A 16,541-nucleotide genomic window follows, 5' to 3' on the forward strand; every position below is an offset into this window, starting at 1 on the left:
TTACCTAGATAAGGTGGGTAAGAGAACATTCATGTTTGAGGTTACATGCAGAGTTATCATCATTTGTCCCTAGCAGATTATGACCACCTACCTGGGTCACCCATCAAAAGCAAAGGGAAGACAGAGTCAAAGGAGAGAGAACTTGAAGCTAAGAGAAAGCAGAGTCAATCCAGACTTCCCTGCTGGATATGTGTACAGCAAGACAAGGGAAAAGATTTACTCTAGGTCTGAATAATACCCCTAGTGATCCAAAGAGATTCACATCAAAAGAAGTCAGAAGAGAGTATGGATGTGGGCATCTAAAGAAGAGATCATAGGAGAATACAGGGTTAAACTGGGTGTTTCAAGTGTTGAATCAGAAAAGGACGGGGGAAATCATAATGGGATTTGGGATCCTTCTCTCCAGTTCAGTTACGTAAGAGTTTATTGAACGTCCATGTTGTGCCAGAACAGCAGACTAGGACACTGTGTTCAGTGCTTAGTTTGATTACTTATGTAATTGGACAAAAATAAATTTCCTGGGAATTTGGACCTGATAAGAACAGGGAAAGACACACACCTATTCATGGGCCTGGCCTGTGCCTTGGTCAGCAGTTTTGCATATGAGGTGCTACAGAGACATAGGAAAGAAGTTAGCTCCATAGATGCCTGGGATTCTGTGAGAGGCTGGATTTGAAATCTTCATCCTCTACTAGGTTTTGTTTTAAGAGAAGCACAATATATTCTGTACAGCATAGAAGTGCACTGTCTTTTGCAGGTATATGAGGCCAACACTACAAGGAAAGAAAAAACATATGATTGAAAACTCATGGGAAAAGTGCATACATTAGTTTGGGAGATGAGTCCACAAACATATATAGAGGTAATAATGCCAGCTGAGGAGTTATATTTAATTCAAAAGTTAAAAAGAAGCTCTTAGATATTATTAAGAGGTACAGGGAAATAATTAGAACCATATTTTTGTAAATTGGACCAGAAGGAAGAGAAACTAGAAAACTAAAGGCAAAGAAGTCAATGAGGTAGCCACTAAAAATGAAGTCTGAATCTAAGTCAGTGAGAATGGAAATGAAGAGACATGTGTGTAGTTAGAACAAACAGGAGTTTATAGGTGATTAGAGTGTAGAAAGAAGGAAAAGAGCCATGTTTTAAGTGATTATAGCGGTTATAAGCAAAGTCTCGGAAGTTAGATTGACTTGCTTGCAATTTTTCTGTGCCTTGTTATTTTATCATCTGTAAAATAAGTGTGTTAATAGCACCTATCCAATAGGGTTGTTGAAAATATTACATGGGCAAATGCAAGTAAAATGCGTTGAAAAAGTATTTGTTTTATAGTAAGTACAAATTGACTCAGAGACATTCTGATGATTCTGGACTTCTCTCCTTAGAAATACAAAGAGATGTTGGTGCTATGAACTGAGAAAAGGAACATGGGAGGAAGTACATCTTTGGAAGTAGAGGAGAGAATGAGTTCTAGAAATGAATTGTCCAAACTCTCTCACTGGACACACCGGGTGTAGTGTACGTAATCCTATCAGTTATCCAGTCAGTGAGCAAAAGAGTATGGAGGAGAGCAAGATAGAATAAGAACCTGACAAAAACAAGAAATGGGGAAAGGATTCCCTATTTAATAAATGGTGCTGAGAAAACTGGCCAGCTATATGTAGAAAGCTGAAACTGTATCCCTTCCTTACACCTTTTACAAAAATTAATTCAAGATGGATTAAAGACTTAAATGTTAGACCTAAAACCATAAAAACTCTAGAAGAAAACCTAGGCAATATCATTCAGGACATAGGCGTGGGCAAGGATTTCATGCCTAAAACACCAAAAGCAATACCAACAATAGCCAAAATAGACAAATGGGATCTAATTAAACTAAAGAGCTTCTGCACAGCAAAAGAAACTACCATCAGAGTGAACAGGCAACCATCAGAATGGGAGAAAAATTTTACAATCTACCCATCTGACAAAGGGCTAATATCCAGAATCTACAAAGAACTTAAACAAGTTCACAAGAAAAAATCAAACAACCCCCATCAAAAAGTGGGTGAAGGATATGAACAGACACTTCTCAAAAGAAGATATTTATGCAGTCAACAGACACATGAAAAAATGCTCATCACTACTGGCCATCAGAGAAATGCAAATCAAAACCACAATGAGATACCATCTCACACTGGTTAGAATGGTGATCATTAAAAAGTCAGGAAACAACAGGTGCTGGAGAGGATGTGGAGAAACAGGAACACTTTTACACTGTTGGTGGGACTGTAAACTAGTTCAACCATTGTGGAAGACAGTGTGGTGATTCCTTAAGGATCTAGAACTAGAAATATCATTTGACCCAGCCATCCCATTACTGGGTATATACCCAAAGGATTATAAATCATGCTGCTACAAAGACATATGCACATGTATGTTTATTGTGGCACTATTCGCAATAGCAAAGACTTAGAACCAACCCAAATGTCCATCAATGATAGAGTGGATTAAGAAAATGTGGCACATATACACCATGGAATACTATGCAGCTATAAAAAATAATGAGTTCATGTCCTTTGTAGGGACATGGATGAAGTTGGAAACCATCATTCTGAGCAAACTACTGCAAAGACAGAAAACCAAACACAGCATGTTCTCACTCATAGGTGAGAATCGAACAATGAAAACACTTGGACACAGGGTGGGGAACATCACACATCGGGGCCTGTTGTGAGTTGCAGGAAGTGGGGAGGGATAGCATTAGGAGATATACCTAATGTAAATGGCGAGTTAATGGGTGCAGCACATCAACATGGCACGTGTATACATACGTAACAAACCCGCATGTTGTTCACATGTATCCTAGAACTTAAAGTAAAATTAAAAAAACAAAAAAGAAGAAGAAGAAATAAAGAACCATCTTAGGTCATGGAGGCACGATTTGACTCCGAATGAAGAAAAATCACCTCACTCTCATAAAGAATGTAGCTATAGAGATGTTTTAAGGCCAAGAACAGGGAAGTAGAAGGTATTACTTTGAATGATTGCCTTTAGAAGCATGATTGATCTGGGGCAGTGTCTGGGAACCTGAAGAGAGTGAGACATTTTGAAATAATAGCTACAGGAATTGAAATAGTCACCTAGTGATGAATAAAAGAAATGTAAAGTCATCTGCCTGTGGAATCTTTTAGCAAAATGTATTTTCAGACTTCATTTTCCACATGGGTGATAAGTTTTAAAATTTAGATATTTTATGTCAACCATGAAACCCTGAGTTTTTCCCAGATGAATTGAGAATGATTTCAGGGCTTTTGAAAAGTATGTGATGTGCACAAAAAAGTGTGTGTGTGTGTGTGTGTGTGTGTGTGTGTATTGTGTTGTGGGTAGTCATGTGATAGTATAAAATAACATCATTATCAGAGTTTAATCAACTTAGAGCTTTTTGGGGTTTCACCAGATAATGTCCAGAGGTTTCTTAAAGATTCTGCTAAATAAATAATCAAACACATTATGAGTTAATTATTGGACTTTGACAATAATCTATTGACGGTACTACCTTCAGAAAAGTAGTCTCACAATATTATTCTGATTTATCCTTGCCTTATAATGTAGGAAATAGAACAGAAAGCATGAAACACTTTGGCTTTCCTTATGCATATTGATTAAGGCCCAAAAGGGGAATGAGGAATCAATTCCATGTCACTATGGTTATTTGCACATAGAGTAACTGTTTGGAATTTAGCCTGATTCATATTCTAGGATGGCTTTCAACATCCTGCAGAGTCAGCACTGTTCATTTTGAGGTATTTTCCATCTACTTTACATGCTTAATTGCTCAGTGACTGGTGGGTTTGTTTCATTCACTATGAGCAGTCTTGAGGCAAAGAGGCAACCAACAGGCACCAGATTATTTTCTTCAATTTCAGCCTGTGGTGTCAGGAGAGGTCCTTGACTTGTGACTGGCATTGAGCCCAGCAACCCGCCAGATCTATTGGAGCCCTCAGTGGGTTTTGAATGGTTCATTTGAGGGAGTTGATATTATCCTACGGGAAAATTGAGTGCCAGCTGGTTTTAAAAATGTTCCTCTTTGACTTTCTGTGGCATCTCCAACAAACCCATTTTATGAATGGGGAAAGGGAAGTTTATAACCAGTAACTTGGCTCATTAAAATCCCCTAATGGCTGGGTGCTAATGAGTAAGGGTATAAGAACTCAGTGGACTCATAACAATGACACAGTTCAGTAATAATAGGAGTCATTTCATGAATACTACCTATGTACCTGAGTATATAGTAACTCTCACAATAATTCTTCATATTACATACAATTATTTCCATTTTACAGTTGAGAAAACTGAATCTCAAAGATAAAGCCTCAATAATCACACCTCTAGTAAGTGATAAATTCAACATGGAAACCTGCTGCTATCTCATTCTAACATGTTAGTTTGCTTCCTCATAGGAAATCATGGAAAAAGATTATGTGGCTCCAGTTTTGCATACTGGAGTCCATACACAGTTTGTAGACAATTGTTGGTTCCTCTTCATTACGCTCAGTGTGTATTAGACCCCTTATGAGGATACCTAAGAGTGCCCGAGCTACAGTAGCATAAAGATGTACAAAAACGTAATCCTTAGTAAATATTTTTTCTGACCATTTCATTGTGATGTTCCTGAGAGATTAGAAACACAGGAATTTTAGTTCAAAAGAAGCTATTATAATTTTCCACTAAGGTAAATTATTTTTAAACATTTTATCTACCCAGTTGCTTTTACTCAAATTCAGGAGTCATGCTTTCTGCTCTCATTGAATTCACCATCACACCTACCAAGCAACAGGAACTTGGTAAATTTTAAGAATATCTGGTTTCCTAACTCAGTTTCTTCCAATATTCAAACTTATATGTTATTTGCTCCAGAGTTGCCCCATCCCAGGCTAAGAGATCAATTATATTTCTTTCTAGATGGATTCTGCATGGTTTAGGTTAATGATTAAATGGTTCAATAGATAGTCAAATCTTTTTCTCTGGCTTTCTAGCTGATATCTTTCTCTGACCATGTACTTGGTTCTAGAGATAGAACTGTTGTCTCATTGATTATGTACATACCCCTTTCTTTATTTTGACCCAGGCTCTCTGCCTTGTTGGTCCTGTTTCTCGCTGACCAGCTTGCTTCTGGCAGTTCTCCTGGAGTCTGAAGTCTAGTGTTCAGCACAAAGTCTCATCATTGATTTTTAGATACCTGTGGCAGAGTTTTGTAATGTTAATACTCTGCCTACCTACATCTCTCTACATATCCTGTCACATACATTCCTGATTATAAGCACTGCCTAAAGACCTACTATTCATTCTACAGGAGAGCATGTCCTACTCTGGTGGATTTTTTTTTTTTTTCATCTCTGAGCTTGACCTGAGATTGACCACCTGACCTGAGCTATAATTTTGACATAAATTTTAACTAAAAGGTAACCTCTTATTTTAGAAGTTTTTTTCACAACTGAATTACATTTCTCTTTGAAAGAATTGAAGGCAGTTAATTATCCATGTACTACCACATGGCTGGAAAAGATGTGGTTACTATTTACCTTATCTTAAAGAAAGAGAACTAGGGAGTAGATGACCATGGCTACTTAGGATCTCTCATGCATGCATATATACATAATGAAAATGATCAATATAAGAATTTCCATTAATATGCTCTTAGATTACCTCTATGTGCTTGCAGTAGATTAGCCCAACAAGGTCATCAAAATTATATGAATTCATAATAGAAGGGTATTCCTCAATAATTGATCCAATATTAATGAAGAAGCACTTCAACAAACAAATAACAATCATTTATTAAGAACTTTCTGTAAAACATACACTATACTATGTGTGGACCATATAAAGACCTGTTCTTTACTGTCAAGGGACACACCAACTTGATCTGGTAGTGCATTGGTTGCACATAACATTCTATCTTGTATTGCCATTGTAATAGGCATAGTGAGGAATATAGTGAGGAACTTTCATTGATGTTAGAAATATGTAACTCAATAGATATGGTACCTTTTGAAAACTGGCCATCTAGGAAAGGGTCACCTTGATTGCCACACATAGACTTTAGGCCTGACATCTAGTGGCCACTATAAGAATTGCAACACAGGCCTGTACACCATGGAATACTATGCAGCCATAAAAAAAGGATGAGTTCATGTCCTTTCCAGGGACATGGATGAAGCTGGAAACCATCATTCTCAGCAAACTAACAAGAACAGAAAACCAAACACCACATGTTTTCATTCATAAGTGTAAGTTGAACAATGAGAACACATGGACACAGGGAGGGGAACATCACACCCAGGGGTCTGTTGGCAGGTGGAGGTTTAGGGGAGGAATAGCATTAGGAAAAATACCTAATGTAGATGACAGTTGATGGGTAGAGCAAACCACCATGGCACGTGTATACCTATATAACAAACCTGCACGTTCTGCACATGTATCCCAGAACTTAAAGTATGATAATAATTTTTAAAATGTATTGCATTGCAGGGTACCAGACAATGATTGTCTGATAAAGGCCACATGAAGGATCTGAGGTAGTGGAAGTGAAAAATGAATTCCAACCAGCTTCCTCTCTCACAGTCGTGAACCTACAATATCTATCCATCTTTCAATTGCATTTTCAAAATATGATCCTAAATAATCATGTAATTTTAGAGGTAGAAAGCTCACATACCATTTCCATTTAACTATATTCTAATTACTGGATATGAAAAAAATATAAAGAAAAGCAAAACTTTAAATGTTCTGGCTTTAATGAGCACTTTTTGTAGAATTAACTTATGAAAAGAGGAATTACCACATGTTTACATTGACTACATTTTGTCATGTTTTCTTCTTACAAAAAAAAAAAAAAGGAGGCTAATAATACTAATCTATTCATAGGGGAATGTCTTTACCTTTAAAACAGTGAAGGTAATTATAACATAGCTTTTAGATTTTCGGGGGGAATTTAAACAGTTAATTCGTGTAAATAATTTTGAACAGTGCCTGGAATGTAGTAAATTGAAATGGTATTTGCTATTTTTTTATTTGGGGTTTTATGATGATAATAAGCATTATATAGTTTTTAATGTTTGCACATTTGTGGCCTTATTATCTTGGAAAAGTATTGTTTCCTCCTCCTATTAAAGTCTACCTATTTGGAGAATTCAAATGTTATATGTGATATGAAATAGTCATAGAGATTCAAAGTTGAAGGAACAATCTCTAGTCCAGCTCTCTCCTTTACATATGAGGAAATATTACTAGAGATGATTACACAACATTGCAAAGGTTATACAGATAGTTAAGAATGCGCCTAAAATTTGGATTTTTAAAATCAAGTTTAATCTTGATTAAATCTTGGTTTAATATTCCAGCACCACGTGTCTCACTTTTATCTTCAAACTAATGCTGACAAATAAATTTTTTCTCACAAAGAGGTTGTCTGTTTTCATACACGGCTATGGATTTATACTCTACAAGTATAATAAAAGGTTTGATGTATTTCTACATTTTGAAAAAATATTAATAATTTTAAGAGTATTAAAATCTATTTTTTTCACTGTTGGAAAATAGTAATGTAAGTAAACAAAAAGATTAAACTAAAACATAACCATAATCCCATTGTTCAGATATACATACACACACACACACATATAATATATACATACATATTTATTATGTCCATGTATGTCCTTCTGTACTGTTCTATAAAGAGGTACATATATGTTTCAACTAAAAGGTAGATTTAAACTGTATAGGTTTTGTAATTTGTGTTGTTCATTTAGGTTATAACGTACAATTTATCTATGACATAGATTTTGTTAGCTACAATTTATTTTATGGTTTTACCAAAAATGGTTTAATTCCACTTTGACATTAATATAAATTATGATGTCATAATTAATTTATGATTAATATAAATTAATGATGAAAAAGGAAAGTTAGGCAGTTTCTTAATAGCAGGGGCCAATTGAGAGTAAGAGAAAAAAATTGGTAGTGCTATTGAAAGCCCTGTTTCTTCCCTCATTCTTAGGTCTTTGTGTGCCAGCAAAGGGCATTAGATAATTGAAGGAAGACATCCCTAGATGACAGTGTATTTATTTGGGTACTGATGGGAAAAAGATGGAGTGTTCAGTTGAAGAAACATCAAATAATCAACTTGGAAATGTGGATTCTGTAAATGGCAGCAAGTGGAGTACATTATAGAGTTCAAACTCCTGAGGATAAAACACCAAAGAGAGAGACTTTGGTAAAAGAGAGTAAGCCTCCAAGTCTCTCTAGGTACACAGAGTAGACCCATACATCACTGAGTTTGGACATGGTTCTTATATATATATAAGTTTATATATGTCTTTATAAATGTAATATTGGGTTATAAATGTGTGCATTTGAAATATTCATGCATATGCCTTTCCATAATTGTTTTCTGAGACTCCAGCAGAGGGCTGACTGGCAGAGGCATATATTCCCAAGTGTGAGGGGCAGGGGGCAATGTTACTAGAACATAAGCTACTCTAAGAGAGTGACTGATCCAAGGTCTCATGACAGAATGTTCTGCATCAGGTTGGGACTCTAATTATAAACAGCCCACAAAATTTCCAGGCTGTAAGAGAAGAACAGATATCAATGTAAAATTATATGGAAATATGACAGGACTCAGGGCAGAGCTACATTATTTCTTGCCTTTCTTTGAACCTAGTTTTTTCATTTCCATACATCACAGTTTCATAGTTGAACAAAAACATCTGTATGAAGGATATTTGGAAGTTTCCCAACTCATACTGTGTCTTCCTTTCTTACATGATCTTCTAGAGCTCCATGTGACCTCTTTTGAATCCAAGATCCAAAATATATATTGTATATATTTTCTTTATAAAATGTGTTACCACTTAGTAGTGTACTCCCTAGATTTTTTTGCAATACTGATAGCAAATTATTGAGAACACTAGTAATGCTCCTTGGATCCTGCTGCGTATATACACAGGGCACGGGTGGACTGTCAGGTCCATGCCTAGTACCCTGACAGGTGGAAAGCACTGGAGAAGAATTGGCAGTTTATATCTTTCAGGAGGCAAAGGCATCAAGTGCCTTATTCGTATCCTTTGGCGGGGGCAATTTCTATTTCTAAAAGACAAAGGTAGAAATAATAATAGTCCTAATAGAATACTGTAGTTGTATCCCCCTCTGACATTTTTTCTTTGAGTTCCAAATTCGAATTTGTCTCTTTTTTTAAATCTGAGAATAAAATTCCATGGCCATTTTGTAGAAAAATATAATAAAATCACAGCTACACATTATCTATAGCAACTAATAGGAATATTTACTTTTTTGAGAAAACTCATTTGCCCTCCATCATTTCTCAGATCAGTTAGAGAAAGACAGACAGCTCTGCAGGAACAGCACTATTGAAATACTATTCACACCATTCCACTAGATGGTTCACACACTTTCATTCCTGGAAAACAAACAAACAAACAAACAAACAAACAAAAAAAACTAGTTAAATTGCATAATTTATTAGCTCATGTTCGATGATGAGAAAAGCGATTTGGAAAACCTATGCATTCTGTGTAAGACAAAGCCAGTTCTCTCTGAGTAAAGACTTTTGGTCTTGTGCAAATTTTGCAAACCACTGAATTGTTAATAGGCTCTTTGTTGGATGTTCTTATACTCTTAATAGACTCTACCTCACTTGTAGAAAAAAAAGTGGTGTTCTAAAGGAAGAAAAGGTAATGTCTATTTCATTAAACAAATTAGCAGAGTCAATAATGATATTTTCTTTGATGCTAAAGATTCTGCTACATGTCTATAACTATTAATCGGTAAAGGTATTTTATACCACAGTCTACCTCTAGTTTTACTTTCTCTGAAATCACTTATCAAATATATTTATCTCCATGCATTCAGACCTTTTACAAATATATATCTTTCTGTGATCACCTTTAAGAGCATAACCTTAATTCTGGCTTTCTACACTCTGTCTGGTTTATGGTGATATTAAACTCAGGCAATTTCACTTATTGAAATAAATCTGGGGATAAACCCGTTGATCTATAATTTAAGATTATTTGGCTGCTCACTGGCAAACGATTAGGTAGCATAATCATTTACTGAGCTTCAATCTGCATTTTTTTGAAATTCTTTTACGTACACCATGGTAGAGGAGAGTAAATAAATGAGAGATAAATAGCAGCAAGTCCCAGACAACTGAGCCATTTTGCAACTCTTTAGTCACATGTATAAGTCAAAATGCTTTCAGAGAGGTTAGGAGAAGACTGACTACCAGAATTGTCCAAAATGATTCATATTTGTGTATAGACACAGACACACACTCACAAACACATACACACATTTCTTGTAATGAACTCATCAGGGAGCTCCTCCCTAATTTAAGCTCAAGCTTGCAAAGAAGTCAATTGTTTTTTTCTTTTTCCTGACATTATTACATCAAAACAGTACCCAGGCATTAGACAGTATTTATTAGCTTGTAAGGCCAGAGATAATGATCCCACTCAATCAGAACACATGAATAATTCAATAGTTCCAACTTCACATAATTTCTGGCTCTACTTTTAAAACCAGAAAAAGAACCATTTGTATCATTTATTTATTTTTGGATACAATGGGTAAAAGATAAAGGAGGATTTGTTTCGTGTGTGTGTGTGTGTGTGTGTGTGTGTGTGTGTGTTTCCAAGAAAGAGAGCCTTTTGGCTCTTGCATTTCAAATTTGTCAAAGACAGTGCCAAAAGAACATGTATCTGTATGTAAATATGAAAAAACATTATATTACAAGGGGCACATATAGCAATTACCTCTATGAATTATTTCTACGTAAATTTGTTGAGGGTATTTTAATCATCGTGAATGGTTTCATATTATTTTACACACTAGTGGTAGGAAACAATTATAGAATCTGCAAGACCATTGAAGCTACAATTTCAGGGGTCATTTCTGCAGTGTGCAATTTGAAAAGTACATTTGAAAGAGGATGAACTGTTTTAAACACCAAGAAGTTGAAATAATTTAATCTTATGACAAAAAATGTTACTGTTCTTATTTTCTAACATGAACAATGAGAAACAATGGACAAGAGCACCAGTTTTCCCTCTAAAGCAGCTCTGTCCTAAGAACTTTCTACAATGTGTGATATCAAGATAGTCCAACATGGAAATCATTAGCCACATGTGGCTACTGAACACTTGAAATGTGGCTAATGCAACTGAAGAACTGAATTTAATTCTTATTTACTTTTAATTAATTTAAATTTAGACAGCCACATGTGACTAGCGGCTCCCTGTAAGACAGCATAGCCCTTAAGGCCTCAAGGAGAATGGCTATTACATTACAAACACTAACAGTAGATATTTATTATTAAGATATTTTAATCCTTCTTTTAAGTTTACCATTTCTGTAGAAATTCTCACTTTCTTATTACAGGCTATCCAGATATTTGTGATTAATGCATCATGTACTTTATTTTGAGAGTTCATTTGACATTTTGTGAAGTACCGTTCCAACTGCTGCTTTTGCTAAGATATACTATAATGAATGATGTATGATATAGCCATGGGAATGTATAAAGAGAAGCAGCAGATAAATTGGATGAGAGAACACTTTTATTTGTATCTCAATAGCTTAACAATGTGATTGTATTAATAATTTGAAAGACTTTGGGAAGAAACTTTATTTGGGAAGTATTTTCTAAAAAATACCTGGTCTTCAAGAAGGTAATTAGCTTTTCTAAAAATATAGAAAACTTATACCTTAGGAATTGTAGAAGTGTAAATTGACATTATTTTCTTTTTCATACCCTTGCAGTGGGTCTTTCCTCTTCTACATCTGGAATATTATAAAGAAGAAGAGGAATCAGTAAAGTTAAAAGTTAAAGGACAAGAGTAAGTAAGGTTAATTGATATACCTCTCAGGTTTATTTAAAGTTTGCAAACAGCTACCATATGCCTTGTTGCAATCAGTTGTCCCTAGAAGGAAGATCATTATCAAATTCCAAGATACAGATGCTTTGTTAACTTCCAAATACAGTCCAAGTGTGTGCTTGTGCATTCATTCTGGCCATTAATTAAGGGCCACTTGGAGAGACTTTAAGCTCTTAAACTGGATTAGTGAAAGTGATCAAAAGGACCAATTGAGTTTTGTAAATTGAGTTTTACAAGATAGGGGGTGGACTTTGAAAAGAACTTCCTAAATCAGACATTATTGATTCCCTCATCACAGTCCTAAAATGAAGATTGTCATTAAGAGGACTGGTGTAGAATCATCGACTGAATGTTGATTTTATCTGCACAGTAGATGAAATGTGATGTAACAACAATCAGTGGTAAAATTCCAAAAGCAAAATCCAATGATACTTCATGATCTGGAAGTTCATTTTGACACTGAAAGTTGTTTTCCCTGTAATAGTGACTGATTTAGAACAAAATCTCATAGCTATTCTCAAGGCATACTAAAAATATTTTGTATGGGCCTACATGGATGAATTTCTGAGTTGAATAATTGGAATGTTGTTAGACACAAGCATGATGCTTCTATAGATTTTCTACTATTATTGTTATTTTGTTAAGAAGTCATTTTTTGAGTTTCAATTTTGTATATGTTATTTCTAATCCTCACAAAACCATGCAGACTGTATACTCCTATTTCATAAGTGAGCAAAATGGGTTCAACGAGGTTAAATTTCTTTATGGTTTTATGGGCAGCAGCAGGTGCTCAAACTTAAAGTAAATCTTCAACCATCCAGATTAAAAGCCCTTGTATATCTTCAACACCATGTTATTTCTCTAATCTTCAATATAAGCACAAAATATTTTAGTCTGTCTACAAAATATTACTGTACAAAGAGGAATACATATGATCTAGGTCATTTTTCTGGGGAGGAATGTTGTCTAAAGTTAGGATTCTGTGTTATCAATGGAATCAGGCAATTTACTATTTCTGCTCATTTCCAAGAAGCATAGAATTCTCCAATGTTAGGCTCAAAAAAAGTCTTTCTTTTTGTCAACACTTGTCTTCTAGCCATTCTATGCTGTTCATTTTCTGATTCAATAGCAATGGTTCTGATTTAGCTCAGAGCCCCTTCAAGAAGTGAGTTATGGATTCCTCTCATGGGAGAAAAGATAAAGATACATATATATTTATACATATATGTAAGTAACTATATATTTATATATTTTATATACAAAGTAATACATATATCACATATATACAAAGTAATATACATTTATTTACATATGTATACATATATACATTTATACATATTTATATTTATATTTATTACATATGTATAAATATATACATTTATACATATTTATATTTATATTTATTACACATGTATAAGTATATACATTTATACATATATGCATATTTATATATTTATTTACATATGTATAAATATACATATATGTATAAATGTATACATACAAACAGATATGAATATATATTTATGTACATACGTATACACACCTATATATATTCATATATAGGTGTATATATAATTTTCCAGAGTTTAATGACCACTTAAATACAGTTTTGTCTAAAGTATACTAGGGAAGATAATACTATATATGGGTTCTTTATGAGAAGCAAGAGTGGTCAGTGTATCAGCATCCTAGGGTTGCCATAACAAATGGTAAAAAAGTTGGTGACTTGAAACAACAGAAGTTAATTCTTATTCTGTCACTGTTCTGGAGGCCAGAAGTCTGAAATTAAAGGGTCAGTATGGTTGTGCTCCCTCCAAAGGCTCTGAGGAAGAATCCTTCCTGGCTCCTCAACTTCTGGTGACTCCAGGCATTCCTTATGTCTGGATCACTCCAATCTGCCTCTGCTTCACATGGCTCATTTCAAAATTCTTAATTCACTCCCATCTCTGCCTCTGCTTCACATGGCTCATTTCAAAATTCTTAATTCACTCCAATCTCTGCCTCTGCTTCACATGGCTCATTTCAAAATTCTTAATTCAATTGCATCTGCAAAGACCTTTTCCAAATAAGGTCATATTAACAGTTTCCAGGGATTAACAACATGGACATATTTTTCAGAGGCCATCATTCAACACACTACAGTCAGTAAGGACTATTTTCTTTTTTACTCTCATTGCCCCATGTAAATGGTCCAGGCCTGAAAGTATTACTCATTGAAATGTAATTAACTCATAACAATTTGCAAAAAGAAAAAAGCAGGAAGGCAAACTGTAGATCTAAGTAGGAGGTAGTCTGTTTAGCGGTAAATGACGCAGATGTGAAAGTTGGACTGGCTGCCTGGGTTACAATCTCACTCACAGGATCTGTGTCTGAGGTCAACTCGTGAACTTCTGTCTTCACTTTTTTCATGTGTACAACAAAATGACCATCCTCCTCATAGGGTTGTTGTAAAGATTAAACGAAAAAACCCAGGCCAAGAATTTAGCATAGTGCTGGCCATGAAGTAAGTGCTAAGCAATGTTAAACATCAGTATATGTTTCCCTGAAGCATTCCTTGAAGTTTCTTAGGCATGGTGTATTTATCTATCTATCCATCCATCTTTCATTGACCTATTTATTTGCTTGTTTGGTTTACTAAAAATTATTATAAATAAGAACAAACCACAGATCCCAGAAATAAGAAGACTTTCTTTCTTAGAAGTCATTGTCGTGGACATTAACAAGTAAAATGACATATTTTTTTGCCTATAGATATTCTAAATATCCATTCACTCACCATTTATTGAGCATTATTATTTCTGGCCTCAAGATAGAAACAAAATACCAAAAGATGATTTGGAAAATTTCAGCTGTCAAATAATATACATTCTCATTCAGTGAGAGAAATGCATTATATAATACTTATAATAGAGCATAATTGGTGATTTAAAATTTAATATCAGACAGTGATGGGAACAGAAGGAAATGCAGGGAACATGCAGTTTAGAAGTGTGAGGGGAAAGGAAGATCAGAAGACTTTTTCTCAAATGACAGCTTATTATAGAGGAAAGAGCATAGATAGAAAAATCTGGGAAAAGTCAGGAATGAATCCTATCTTTGCCACTAATGAGCTATTTTCCTTAAACTCTCAGCATCCTCATCTATAAAATTATGTAATATCTATATCACCGAATTGTTGGGATTAATGAAATAATGCATATAAAACAATGTATGGCACCCAGCTCAAGATAAGCACATACCAGCTATTTAGTTGTTGTTATAATCACTATTAGTCAATTTCCTAGATCACAGCAGAAGTTTAAATAGTTTCCTTCCTTTTCCTGGATGGCAGTTCCCATTTCAGAACCATTTAACCAAGGAAGCCCTTAGTACCTGCATCGCTTCTTTCTGCCTCGTTTTTCTATAATCTATGATAGTAACATATATCTGTTCAAATAATCTGTTCTTCTCTATGCTATAATAATCTCCCTGAAAATTGGAAAGATATTCTATTCATGTGTGTTGTCCTAGCATATGATAAAATATTCAGTAGTTAGTAAATGTTTCTTGAACTAATACGATTTCAGGCACACCTTCCTGCCTCCTACTCCCCGAAATCTGATAGCTGTATTAATACCTTCTAAGAGAAAGAGAAATTCCTTATAGATAGCTTTAGATCAGAGCTTTAGTACAAGCCCCTTTTAGTGTAATTGTATTAGTTTTCTATTGCTATATACCAAATTCTCTAAAACTGAGTGACTTGGAACGGCACATATTTCTTAACTGATATTTGATGTGTGGCTTAGCTAGGTTCTTTTCTTGTCCTGAAGTACCTATTAGTTGATCTATTATAGTAGAGCCATCATTAGAAAAATAATTCATCCTACTAGAAGAGTTATATTGTGTGTTATAAATTACTATAATGACACACTGCACTTGATAGTTATTTAGTGCCTTCTGATTTACCATAAAATTTAACCATTGTGTATTTGAAGAGAGACAAATAAAAGTTCATTTTCTTGGTTTCTGAGAAATGGCAAACACAATATGCTCTAGAATAATAATGAGAAGTTGGGAGTTACTGTATTTTCTGTATCAGAGTCTGTGATTACCTAGATAGGGAAGTTACATTTCTTAACTTTATTTGTATTAAAGTCAGTTGATGTTTTACTACATAATGATGGTTGTAAAGCTAATCTGGGTTGTGATATCCGCGTGTGTTATCACATAGATTGTTTGCTTGATTTAGCCAGTCTGGCTGCCTGAGTAAGTGACCTCTTCCCTCATCACTGTCCCTTGCAGGTTTCTTTAATGCCTGTAGGCTAATGAAAAAATACACTTTCTCAGCCTGAAGAGGACTTTGCTAGTAGTTGGGCTTTCTTTATGGAACCTCTAAATCAGGGCTCCATTCAAATGACTTCAGGAGCCAGAAAGATGGAGTTACAGAGTAAAAATTTATAATGTCCAATAATTGAGCTAAACACATACCTCATCCACAAGGAAAAATATTATTCATACTCAATGAATTATTCCTACTGAGGAATATGGGCCTCGTGATGTCCATGAATCATGACTAGGGAAGCATCTATGACTTTTGTATTAAATTACCCGTGAAGA

The sequence above is a fragment of the Papio anubis genome, chromosome 2, assembly GCF_008728515.1.
Source record: "Papio anubis isolate 15944 chromosome 2, Panubis1.0, whole genome shotgun sequence".
Taxonomy (NCBI): domain Eukaryota; kingdom Metazoa; phylum Chordata; class Mammalia; order Primates; family Cercopithecidae; genus Papio; species Papio anubis.